Source organism: Lepisosteus platostomus, chromosome 5, assembly GCF_059453375.1.
Source record: "Lepisosteus platostomus isolate fLepPlt1 chromosome 5, fLepPlt1.hap1, whole genome shotgun sequence".
Lineage (NCBI taxonomy): Eukaryota > Metazoa > Chordata > Actinopteri > Semionotiformes > Lepisosteidae > Lepisosteus > Lepisosteus platostomus.
The window spans coordinates 15,088,335-15,101,144 of record NC_142615.1 but is presented as its reverse complement, the minus strand read 5'-3'; the positions used below and the strand labels follow the sequence as shown (position 1 = coordinate 15,101,144).

The window sequence follows — 12,810 nt, the reverse complement described above, 5'->3', positions numbered from 1 at the left end:
CTCGACTGGTTGGCCAGTAGCCAGAGGACGCCGGGACAACGCCCATTGGACAACCGCTGGGACCGAGGCTGCAACAGAGCCTGTCAGCTGGTTTGGTGTTCGTGCTGGGAAATTCCAAATCCATACACAGTGGATAAGTAAACCCCATGTTCTACATTGCGTCTCGAGAATTCAATTGTACCTCAACACAAGTTGTTATCAATTTAATTCATGAGTAATGTATTTACTTCCGAGTTTAGAGTAACAGTGGGTAATAACACTGATTAGCGATTTGGTAACCGAACGATATATATTGACATATATTCTCTGTTGTGTATCTCTTTGTGTTTGCATCTCTTCGAGATTATATACTTTGTATATTGATAACCCTCACAGTAAGGTCTGCTGCTCGTATCCAGGCAGACTAGTATATGTTTGGTGCACAATTTATATGAATAAATGTATCTCGTGTATTGAACCCGTGTGTGTGCGTTGTTAGTTGTTCTGACGATTGATTTTCTAAAAACCACAACGAACAACCTCGTGATTACTGCTACAATTAATAATTGTCTCAGTAAACCCATCAAACCTCTACACTTGTATAGTATAATTTATTATCTGTACCCGCAAATCCCCAATATTACTGCTGTCTCCTGAGAAACACAAGTGTAGAGTCAAATCATATGAAATAATACAACAAATCTATTCAATTAACACCCAGATGTGACAGAACACTTTTAAGACTTTAAGACCCCTTTAAATAAGTATTTCCTTAATTTCAGTTCTCTTCCCTCCATGGGATACCTGAAAATTCACTATAGCATAATAAAGGCTGTGCATGCATTACCTGTAATACAGCTACTAATAAAGATAACATTAAAGTTGATTATTAAGAAATCACGCTTTTATTAATAAAATATGTTTTGATAAAAGAAGTCTTAATAGAACCTAGGTAAATCCCTGTAGTAGTCTAACACCTACAAAAAAGAAAAAAAAACAGAACAACTTCAAAACAAAGAGAAAAAGAACATTAAAAACAAATCTGGGTAACAACAAAAACACAGAAAAGTGAGTGCTTTTTCAAGTCTTCGGTACTCCATCGTGCTCCTCTCGTTTCAGTAGACCTCTCTCATATATTTGTGTATAGGTCTGCTGGAGGTCCATTGCTGATGGTAATTTAAGTAGGGAGCTGTGTCAGCATGTGTGGACTGCATAGGAACAAGTAAAATTTTATTCCATGCTGAAAAGAGAAGCAAACAACGTTTGAGCTTTGAAGCCTTCTTCAGGTCTGACAAGGAACAAACCTTTACTTGTTCCTTTCATGTTAATTTAGACCTGATCTCCAGCAAATACTTAACAGGACCTAAACTGGTCAGTTAGTTTAAATAGTTGAAAATATAGGCCACACTGCTCCAGGTGAGGCTTGAACTCAATCTCAGCATGAGTTCGATCGCACCACTGGAGCTGCAGAAGTCTTTTTTTACACAGACTAATGCAATTGCAATTAGTCACGAAACAAACGAGAACTGCAGCTGTACACTTGAGACAGGACGCTACTGTATTAATTTTGTTTAACACTCCAGTCGAACAAGCCGACATGTCACTATTGCTAAATCATTACAAAAGACGCCAACTAATGACCAGTTTTATTTTTAACAGAACTTTACTGAAAGTTAAACTTATAAAACTACCTGAGCAAATAAATACAACAATTATTGTTCCTCTGACCTTCTCAGTATTTCTTTTTTTAAATTAATACATTTATTTATCCACAGTGTGCCTTGTGCTTACTTTTCAGAACTCTCTCTCCTGTGTCAGTAAGAGCTTACATTTCAAGTTAAGTTCTTTAATCAGTTCCAATATCTTCCTTTCAAAGTAGGGAAGAGCAAGCTGGCATGTTGTTTTGCCTGTGGTTATTCTTTATGACTATATCTTCTGACACCTGTGCACAATCCTACAACATTACAAGAGAAGCACTATAACAGGAGTCATAAAAATGCAAGAAGCCACTTTGAACAATCTTTCGGAATTGTAAAACAACTAACGCTTTGCTTGGCTGTCATTTGGTTTGTATACCAGTCCATCAAGAGCCAGCACCATCATCATCAGGTCATGTGCAGTCCTACACAACCTTGCGATTGACTGGGATGAGCTACCTTTTCCATCTCCATGGCATGCAGCACACTCTGGCTGTTTCAACACAGTCATTATTGGACCACAGTGCACTGTCTCTTCTGTCCTGTGGCTATCATAATCACTTTTAAGAAGCCAAGTTTTTTTCTTTAACATGTGCTTGGGTGCCACCCATTTCCTTATTATCCCTGCTTTCCACTGATAACCACAAATACAGAGACCCATCACAATAAAATACTTAGCAAATCTATTCAGTTGACTCCCAAATTTTATAGAACATATTAAAGGCTCCCACTCCATTTATATAACCATTTGCTCTGTTTTGTTCTCTTCACTCCCTAGCATATCTTAAAACTCACAGCTACTAGTAATGATTGACATTAAACATAAATAGTGAATGACACTTCTGTAAATACACACATTCATAAACTTCATTATTAATAAATATGGTATGAGTGTAAAGCAATTTTAATTAATATTCCAATACATTTCCAAGCAACAGATTATTTCCACTATATTTGGGAGCCTTCTAATGCAATCCTGCGTTACACCGAGTACGGTACTAAGCCATATGAAGACATAATTTAAATTAGTCCGCTACTTTAGTTACTCTGGAGTGCTGCAGTTGTTACTTTGTTTTCATTGCAATTGAGAACAGGTTTAGCTCGGCACTGCGGACTAAGCACAGCAGCAAAGTTTGTTGCAATTGGACTTAAGGTGGAGCACAAGTTTAGACGGCATCTGCGTTCTAAGCACGGGTTGAACTCCTGTTAGTATGCTACTTTCAGTTCGATGCAATTGACCCATAGAGTTTTCCCTAATAAGGTCTGAATAAAGCTTAAGCAGAGCCAACCCATTGCTTTTATAACTTCCATTAATCTCCACCCATCTTCCCTCGCTCACTTTTGATCTTTCTAAGACAAGCATTTAACTGGAGTTCAGCCCAATGATACTGCTGAGAACCAGAGAAAAAATATATATATATATTGTAACGCCCTCGCCTGGTGGTGAGGAGGAAGCGCCCCTAGGCGTGCATAGTACCGCTGGGCATGCTGGGAGTTGTAGCCGGGGAGAGTCTGAGGGTCAGCACGATGACCAATGGCTGACCCTACCTGTGTAAATAATGTCCTAGTAGTTCTAGTGGCCTGTGTAGTCCTGTAAAAGTATAGTGTGTTGTTAGGTAATTACCACCCTAAAGATGTGTACGTGTTCTGTCAGTCTCCTCATGTGCATGTATATGCTGTGTTTGGTTTTGTGGTTGTTAAAGAATAAAGCTATTGCTTGGTTTGTTAATCGCGTCTCCACTGGTCCTTTGTTCTGAGAAAAACCTGTAAACGCTACATTGGTGTCAGAAGCGGGCAGGATGGACAAATCTTGGCAGACGTTAGCCGATTCTGTCAAGTGCTGTCTGACTCTAAAAGAGACAGAACCCATCGGCAGCGCACATAGGGAGCCTGAGCAACTCCTGGGTGCGACAGGTGGCCACAGCCCTTACCAGGGCTATTCAATAGTGGTCCTGCCGGTAGAATTGGGGCGACCTGCTGCTACTCCCGCCCAGTGGATGCCCCAAAGAGAAGATACCCTCCCTGCCGGAGCTGACCAGCGATTCCCACACCCATCAGCGCGGGTGCAACCCGGTCGCTACGACGGGGCAGCGCCTTGGGAAACCTACGAGGCGCAGTTCCAGCTCGTGGCCCGGACGAACAGCTGGTGCCGGGCGGAGATGGCCGGCCACCTGGCGGCGGCGCTGGAAGGAGCGGCCTGCCAGGTGCTCCTGGATGTCCCGGAGGAGGACTGAGGCAAATACGCGGCGCTGGCAGCAGCTCTCCAGCTGCGCTTCGGTGTGGAGGAGGAGCCGGACCTGATGCGGGAGAGGCTGGCCCTGCGGCGCCGCTGACCAAAAGAGCGACTGGGCCCGGTCGCCGCGGATGTCTTGTTCCTCGCCCGCCGAGGATACCCAACTTTTCCCCGGAAGGCGCAGCGGGAGATGGCTCTCCAGGCCTTTCTCAAGGCCCTCTCACACGAGGAGCTGCGGCGCCATGTGCAGCTGGCCGCGCCGGAATTGCTGGAGCAGGCCTTGGCCCTTGCTACATGGGCTGAGGCCGTGTTCTGGGTGGCTGGAAGCACCAGCAGACGCAGGGCGCCCTGCCAGCAGACCGAGGCAGCGACGGAGGAGTTCAGCAAGGGGGAAGAGAAGCCAGCCCGTGCAGCAACCGCCACGGAACAGCCCCGCATGCTGTTTTGCGACCGCTGCGGGAAGAGGGGGCACCGAGCCCGGTACTGCTGGGCACCCGAACCTCGCACTCCTCGATCGGCGTCGGGAAACTAGAACAAAGCGGCTCAGGGCGGGAATGGCTGCCCGCTCTTGAACACCTCAACCCCCACTCCGGAGAGCGCTTTTAAGATCGGCGCCCCTCACGCCACCGTGGGGCGAGTTGGCTGTAGCCAGGGCCTGTACCTCCACTGCCAAATCGAGGACCAACCCTGCCTGGCCCTGCTTGACACCGGTTCATCGGTAACCCTACTCCGGCCGGGCGTCCTCCCCAACACTGAGGGCACCACCCCCCCAGGATGGGAGGCCTCCGGCCTGCGGCTAAGGACCATGAAGGGACAGCTCGCTGCAGTCCGGGGGAAACAGGTGCTTGCCTTCCGTCTAGGTGCAGCGACGGTCCGCCACCCCTGCTACCTCGCACCCATCCAGGAGGACTGCATTCTGGGGCTGGACGTACTGCAGCGAGTGGGGGCCAGTTTGGACTTGAGCTGGCAGGAGTTGGTGTGGCAGGGGTGACTTCACCTGGTGGAGGGCAGGCCCGGCGAAGGCCGAGGGACGCGGGCTTGCTGGAGCCAGGAGAAAAAGAGGCAGTGGTGGCGGCGGCGGCGGCAGTCACTGGGGCGGATTGGGCCTGCGAGTTGGAGAGAGAGCGTGCCAGATCCTGCCCCTGAGTCACCCGGGGGGCCAGACAAGGCGGCAGTGGCGGGGGCCAAGCGTTGCGTGGAAGCTAGGCGCACCGTTGAGGACCTCTACCAGCGAAGATGCGAGGGCCTCGATTGGGACCAGCGGCAGTGGCTCCAGGCGCTACTCACCCAAAACGATGACCTCTTTGCAGCAAAAGTGACTGAGCCCTCCGTGAGCCTGTGGTCTGCACCAGCTGTACTGGACCGAAAAAAAGACAGCTCATGGAAGTTCTGCGTAAAGTACTGCAAGCAGAATGAGGTCACCCGGAAAGACTCCCACCCCTTGCCGAGGATAGACGATGCCTTGGACTACATCACTGGGTCGACCTGGTTCAGCTCCCTCTGGCTCCTTCTCCCCAGGGCCTCTGGCAGTTTACTGTCATGCCTTTTGGCCTGTGCAATGCCCCGGCGACTTTCGAGAGGCTGATGGAGAGGGTGCTGGCATCGGTCCCGTGGAACCAGTGTGTGCTGTATCTGGACGATTTGCTGGTTCCAGGCCTTGACGAACCTCCAGTTCCAGAACCGTGCTGGCCTGAGGCTCAACCCCCGCAAGTGCGAGCTCCTGCGGCGGGAGGTGACCTTCCTGGGACATGTTGTTGGACCGCGATGGGTGGCTACAGACCCAGGTAAGGTCGCTGCAGTGAGGGGTTGGCTGACTCCCCGCGACGTTGCAGAGCTGCGCAGCTTTCTGGGGTTGGCTTCGTATTACTGGAAGTTCGTCCGGGACTTTGCCAGCATCGCAAGGGCTGCCGTTTCGACTGGGACTCAGGCTGTGAGATAGCGTTCGGCTGGTTAGCTGAAGCTTACATGCTGGCCTACCCCGACTCGCGGTTACCGTATGTCCTAGATACTGACGCGAGTAACTCGGAGGTGGGTGCGGTGTTGGCGCAGGAGAGGACAGATGGAGAGCTTGTAGTTGCCTACTATAGTCGGGCTTTGACTAGGGCTGAACGGAACTACTGCGTGACCCGTCACGAGCTGCTGGTGGTGATGGCAGCGGTCCGCCACTTCAGGCCGTACCTGTTCGGGACCCGGTTCCAGCTGAGGACCGACCATGCATCCCTCACCTGGCTGCTCCACTTTAAGGAGCCGGAGGGGCAGATGGTGCGATGGATAGAGGTCCTGCAGGAATATGACTTCACTGTTGTGCACCGTGCGGGGTCTCACCATCTCAATGCCGACGCTCTCTCGCGGCACCCCTGCAAGGCCGCGGAACGCCACCACTGCGCCCGGCAGGAGCAGCGTGAGGAGGCTGTCCGCACCGTGGCAGAGGCGAGCACCGCGGCCATGGCCCTGGAGGGGCTGCTGGGGGTGGGCCTGCCAGACCTGGCGCAGCGTCAGGCAGCTGAACCTGACGTGGGGCCTGTGCTCCGCTGGAAGGCAGCAGGAGTGCGGCCTATGCAAGAGGAGCTTGCCCCACACCCAAAGTCCGTCGAGTCCCTCTGCGCCCTGTGGGAGGCCTTGGAGGTAAAGGATGGGGTGCTGCGCCAGGGGTGGCGGGTACCCTCCAGTGGCGAGATACGGTGACAGCTGGTGGTGCCACAGTCGCTCCGCGCGGCTGTGCTCAGAGCGGTGCACGGCCAGCCGGGCGTGGGGCATTTCGGCTGTAAAAAAACAGTAGACGAGTAGCGTCTCCGAGGCCATTTTTATTGGGGTCTTTGCCACCGGGACGTGGAGCGGTGTGCATGGCGCAGAAAGGTCCCCTCTCCAACAACACCAGGTAGGGGCTCCTATGGGGCGGGTGTGGGTGGACGTTTTGGGCCGAGCCCAGAAACCGCTATGTCCTGGTAGCAATGGACTATTTCACGAAGTGGCCGGAGGCCTATGCCCTCCTGGACCAGATTGCCCCCACGGTGGCCGATGCACTACTGGAGGGGATGTTTGCCAGGCTGGGGGTGCCGGAGGAGTTACACAGTGACCAGGGGCATATCTTCAAGTCCCAGGTCTTCGCCAGAGTGTGCCAGTGCCTGGGGATCTCTAAGACTCAGACCACCCCGCTGCATCCCCAGAGCGACGGGTCTGTGGAGCGGTTTAATCGGATTCTCGCCACCCAGCTGGCCTCCCTGGTGTCCTGGCATCAACGGGACTGGGACCGCCACCTCCCCCTCGAGCTCTAGGCTTATCCAGGAATCTACCGGGTGTACCCTGGCCTCACTCATGCTGGGCCGGGAAATGCGAACCCTGGTGGACCTGGTCTTCGGCCCGCCGCCCAGAGACGAGTCGGCACCACCAGCTGGACCGGACTACGAGTAGGACCTGCAGCAGAGGATGCGGCGGGTGCACAGCTTTACCCGGACCCATCTGACTCAGGCGGGAGTCCGGCAGAACTACGACCTGCGCTGCAGGGGGCCTGCCTTCCAGCCCTGGGACTTGGTTTGGGTGTACAGCCCGCACCGCCGCAAAGGCCTCAGCCCTAAGCTGGCGCCTTTGTGGGAGGGGGCCGCTGAGGTCCTCGGGGTGGTAGGCAAGGTCTGCTACCGGGGGAGAGTGATGGTTCTGCACCGAGACCGCCTGGCCCCCTACCGGGACCGGGAGGAGGAGCCCCGTGGGGAGGCTCCGGAGGAGCAGCCAGGGCCAGAGCCGGCCGACAATGGGGTGACCGCGGGCCGCGGGCCGCCGGCCACCACCGCTTCGTAACAGCCGCTCATGCAGAGTTCCACAGCCTTTAGCAGAGTATGAGTATAGCCTGAGGGGGGTGTTCGATGTCGGCGGGACGCCAGACGCTTCAGGTGGGGACAGTGTAACCCCCCTGGCCCGGTGGTGAGGAGGAAGTGCACCTAGGCACTCATGGTACCATGTAGCCTTATAAGTGTATAGCCTGTTGTTAAGTAATTACCACCCTAACGATGTGAACATGCTCCATCAGTCTCCTCGTGTGTGTATGTCCTGTGTTTGGTTTTGTGTGGTTTAAAAGAATGAAGCTGTCGCTTGGTTAACTATCACGTCGCCACTTGACCTTTTCCTGAGGGAACCTGAAAACAGTACAATATTATAGCATGAACCCTTGACGATTTTCTTGATACGTTTTATGTGCTCGTTTGTATTATATGTATTTTTGTTGTTCAAATTAAAAGTAAAAGACACAACTTTCCGGATGCGGCTGCTGTAAAAATAAAATGACATCAAGGGTGCTGTACGCAGAGGTCTGAAACCTGCTCCACAGAAGATCTTTATCCAGAGGTGTTAAAGAAGTCGAGATCTCGCCATGAGAGGGGAAGCATCTCAGAAAAAGCAGGTGCAGTCGGTTCCACTGTCATAACGCCACTAAGTCGGGCAACAACAGCAAAACCCACCCGGCTTCCTCCGGGCAAGTAATGAGACAAAGAAACAGCACACAGCAGCTAGTGTGGCTGAGCGGTCTAAGGCACTGGAGTAAAGCTCCAGTCTCTTCTGGGGGCGTGGGTTCGAATCCCACCGCTGCCAGGTGCTTCTGTCGAGACCCCCTTTCAACTGGCTTCAGACGAAAGGGAGGGAACTGCTTTTTGGCAGTCTCTCGAGAAACTAAGCAAAGTGTTTAAAGATACTTTCTCAGCTTGACGTCAAGGCACAAAACAAAAACCTTCTTGCGTCCTCTCAACCCAAAAGCGCTTTGCCACTTTTTGCGTTATGCAGGGAACGACGTCTGCCCAGATCACTTTTGTGTCAATGCAAATCGTAGTGTGCCCTCCGTTTTAATGTTGGCTGTGCTGGCGTGCTGCTTCTGTCTGTGAAACTTGAATGTTCTGCTTCTTCACACCAAATCGTCGGCGGGGGTTGAGCTTGTTAAATCTTTGCGCATAGCGCTCCTTTGGAAGTACTTTGTCCACGTTCAAAAGCGATCGTGGGATTTACTTCATGCGTGCCAAAAAGCATGCCTCGCACGACAGATTTAAATGGGGAATGGAGCCTGCTTCTTGCTGTTTTTCCTGTGGTTGCAGTTACAAAGTTGATCGTGCTTTCACATTCTGTTAACAGTATTCACTGGCTGAGCTTTATCAGTTGGTTCGTAAAGGAATCTCTGCTTCGGTTCCAGAAAAGTCATCTGTGGTGTGTTTTTTTCCGTGCCCATGGCAGTCTTTTAAAGCTGGTAGTAGTGGCGGCGAAGTTAATTTTTTATCCTCTTTAAAAGAATAAGGACGGGCTGGGGCGAGCTCCATTTACCACTCTTTCAGCTAACCGCCGAACTCCCGAACTGATTACACTGCAGAGCCACAGGCGCCTCGCTTTTCTCCATTCTCTGGGTCAGGGTGAAAAAAAACTTGCTGGTATTAGCTGGCCTGCTGGGAGCACCTCTTCTTCACTGATAAGCAAGATTTGTGTTTCATCTTTCTCAAGCTGTATAGATTTCTTTCAAAACAAGTTGTTCCAGAAAGGAAACGAACACTTGCATTCACCTGAATTAAAAGGCATGGGATTTGCCCGTAAGGATAAATTCTGTACAGTAAGACAGGAAGAAAGGCACCGCTAGGAATCGGACCCAGGATCTCCTGTTTACTAGACAGGCGCTTTAGCCAACTAAGCCACGGCGCCGGCAAAGTGCTGTCCTTTGACAGCCACATGGACACGTCTCAACTGCTCTGAGACATCTGCATTCGGTGTGCACCGAGCCTGCTCGCCTTGCAAGTTTCCTCATTTACATGCGATAGCTCCACCACTAAGAGAAAGGATGAGAAATGGCTTTTATCTGGCACTTTTCATGTCAGAGGATCTCAATCTGCTTTCCGTGTACAAGAGGATGTCCAACTCATGTAGCTAAAGACGTAGACGACAGTGCTCCACTGAAATCTTGATCTCACAACCCTCGGCATGACTCCGCTGTGTTCTGCTTTAGACAAAGGGGGGAAAAGACTTCTTTCATCACACGTTTTGCACTGTTTACGGTGTTTGCAGTGCTCTTTCTTAAATGAAAACCAGGAATCGGCACCATATGAGGTGAGACTAGATAATATTGGATCAAGTAGCCTCGCCATTCCATGCGTGACGTGCGCAAAGTGTAATTCCTGTCTTTATAGTGTGCTTGTTAGAGACTTAGCTGGCACCCAGAGCGCTTTAAATCCGGGAGTCAGCAGCCCAAGACAATAGAGCTTCCTTCGTCTATGTTTTTTGCGTGAAGGGGGAAACCATGCGTGTGCTGCAAACGATCTTAGTATCGAAGTGCCGTCCCACATAACCGATCCGAACAATCTGCTTTACAGAGGAGCACTGCCGGAGCTTATCGTTGGCAAACTGAAGACCAGGCTGACCTCTTCTGTGACTCTTGAACACTGAGTCTCAAGGTTGTGAATTCAAGCTCCACGCTGGCGGGAAATTCCATAGGTAATGATCACATTTTCTTGCATGCTAATCAAAAGAAATATTAAGAAACTTTTCCCGATACCAGTTTTTTACAAAAGTAAAGGCACATGGCACATGTGTGCCACATCACGTCAGAGTTTAGTGACAACTACCTCAGAGATTGTAAGCTGGGTAGTTTCAGATCAGATCACTTTTTGTATCAAAGGTTCAAGCAAACCCGAATACTTTTGCAAGAGACATTTCAGAATCCCAGTCAAATCCAGTACGATTGCTGGATCCTTTGAATTCGACTGAACTATAGCACAGATCTGCAGTCCACCATTAGAATACTGTGGGTGTGCTGTATAAGCCATACCGCCCAAAATAGTTCTAAAACAGGAGAAGCATCCTCGTTTAGGAATGTGGTATAAAGTGAAATGGTCTGGGAAGAGTCCTACGTTTGAACAGTTCAAAATAGACGTCAAGGGGTATTTACGGACTCTTTCGAAATGTAAGAACAAGCTGTGCGGACCTTATCTTTATTTACCTTGTGTAATCGTTTTTCATAAAGTGTAATTGTATTATAGCATGTGCCCTTGACGATTTTCTTGATACGTTATATGTGCTCTTGTTTGTATTGTATGTAGTTTTGTTGTTCAAATAAAACGTAAAAGACACAACTTTCCGGATGCGGCTGCTGTAAAAATAAAATGACATCAAGGGTGCTGTACGCAGAGGTCTGAAACCTGCTCCACAGAAGATCTTTATCCAGAGATGTTAAAGAAGTCGAGATCTCGCCATGAGAGGGGAAGCATCTCAGAAAAAGCAGGTGCAGTCGGTTCCACGGTCATAACGCCACTAAGTCGGGCGACAAGAGCAAAACCCACCCGGCTTCCTCCGGGCAAGTAATGAGACAAAGAAACAACACACAGTGGGTAGCGTGGCCGAGCGGTCTATGCCGCTGGATTAAGGCTCCAGTCTCTTCGGGGGTGTGGGTTCGAATCCCACCGCTGCCAGGTGCTTCTGTCGAGACCCCCTTTCAGCTGGCTTCAGACGAAAGGGAGGGAACTGCTTCTTGGCAGTCTCTCGAGAAACTAAGCAAAGTGTTTAAAGATACTTTCTCAGCTTGACATCAAGGCACAAAACAAAAACCTTCTTGCGTCCTCTCAACCCAAAAGCGCTTTGCCACTTTTTGCGTTATGCAGGGAACGACGTCTGCCCAGATCACTTTTGTGTCAATGCAAATCGTAGTGTGCCCTCCGTTTTAATGTTGGCTGTGCTGGCGTGCTGCTTCTGTCTGTGAAACTTGAATGTTCTGCTTCTTCACACCAAATCATCGGCGGGGGTTGAGCTTGTTAAATCTTTGCGCATAGCGCTCCTTTGGAAGTACTTTGTCCAAGTTCAAAAGCGATCGTGGGATTTACTTCATGCGTGCCAAAAAGCATGCCTCGCACGACAGATTTAAATGGGGAATGGAGCCTGCTTCTTGCTGTTTTTCCTGTGGTTGCAGTTACAAAGTTGATCGTGCTTTCACATTCTGTTAACAGTATTCACTGGCTGAGCATTATCAGTTGGTTCGTAAAGGAATCTCTGCTTCGGTTCCAGAAAAGTCATCGTTAGTGTGTTTTTTTTCTGTGCCCATGGCAGTCTTTTAAAGCTGGTAGTAATGGCGGCGAAGTTAATTTTTTATCCTCTTTAAAAGAATAAGAATAAGGACGGGCTGGGGCGAGCTCCATTTACCACTCTTTCAGCTAACCGCCGAACTCGCGAACTGATTACACTGCAGAGCCACAGGCGCCTCGCTTTTCTCCATTCTCTGGGTTAGGGTGAAAAAAAAACTTTGCTGGTATTAGCTGGCCTGCTGGGAGTACCTCTTCTTCACTGATAAGCAAGATTTGTGTTTCATCTTTCGCAAGCTGTATAGATTTCTTTCAAAACAAGTTGTTCCAGAAAGGAAACGAACACTTGCATGCACCTGAATTAAAAGGCATGGGATTTGCCCATAAGGATAAATTCTGTACAGTAATACAGGAAGAAAGGCACCGCTGGGAATCGGACCCAGGATCTCCTGTTTACTAGACAGGCGCTTTAGCCAACTAAGCCACGGCGCCGGCAAAGTGCTGTCCTTTGACAGCCACTTGGACACGTCTCTACTGCTCTGAGACATCTGCGTTCGGTGTGCACCGAGCCTGCTCGCCTTGCAAGTTGCCTCATTTACATGCGATAGTTCCACCACTAAGAGAAAGGATGAGAAATGGCTTTTATCTGTCACTTTTCATGTCAGAGGATCTCAATCTGCTTTCCCTGTACAAGAGGATGTCCAACTCATGTAGCTAAAGACGTAGACGAAAGTGCTCCACTGAAATCTTGATCTCACAACCCTCGGCATGACTCCGCTGTGTTCTGCTTTAGACAAAGGGGGGAAAAGACTTCTTTCATCACACGTTTTGCACTGTTTACGGTGTTTGCAGTGCTCTTTCTTAAATGAAA

General features: G+C 50.1%; 2 non-coding genes and 1 pseudogene across 2 annotated transcripts; 1 reads left to right on the top strand and 2 right to left on the bottom strand.

Annotated features, from left to right (window-relative positions):
* Positions 1-5,898: 5,898 nt before the first annotated feature.
* LOC148663969 (uncharacterized) lies at positions 5,899-6,711 on the bottom strand (annotated as a pseudogene).
* Positions 6,712-11,254: 4,543 nt separating this feature from the next.
* On the top strand, positions 11,255-11,336 carry trnal-aag (transfer RNA leucine (anticodon AAG)). The gene has a single exon. It is a non-coding gene; the product is annotated as a tRNA-Leu (tRNA).
* A 1,021-nt stretch (positions 11,337-12,357) lies between these two features.
* On the bottom strand, positions 12,358-12,431 carry trnat-agu (transfer RNA threonine (anticodon AGU)). Its single transcript has one exon. It is a non-coding gene; the product is annotated as a tRNA-Thr (tRNA).
* Positions 12,432-12,810: the final 379 nt, after the last annotated feature.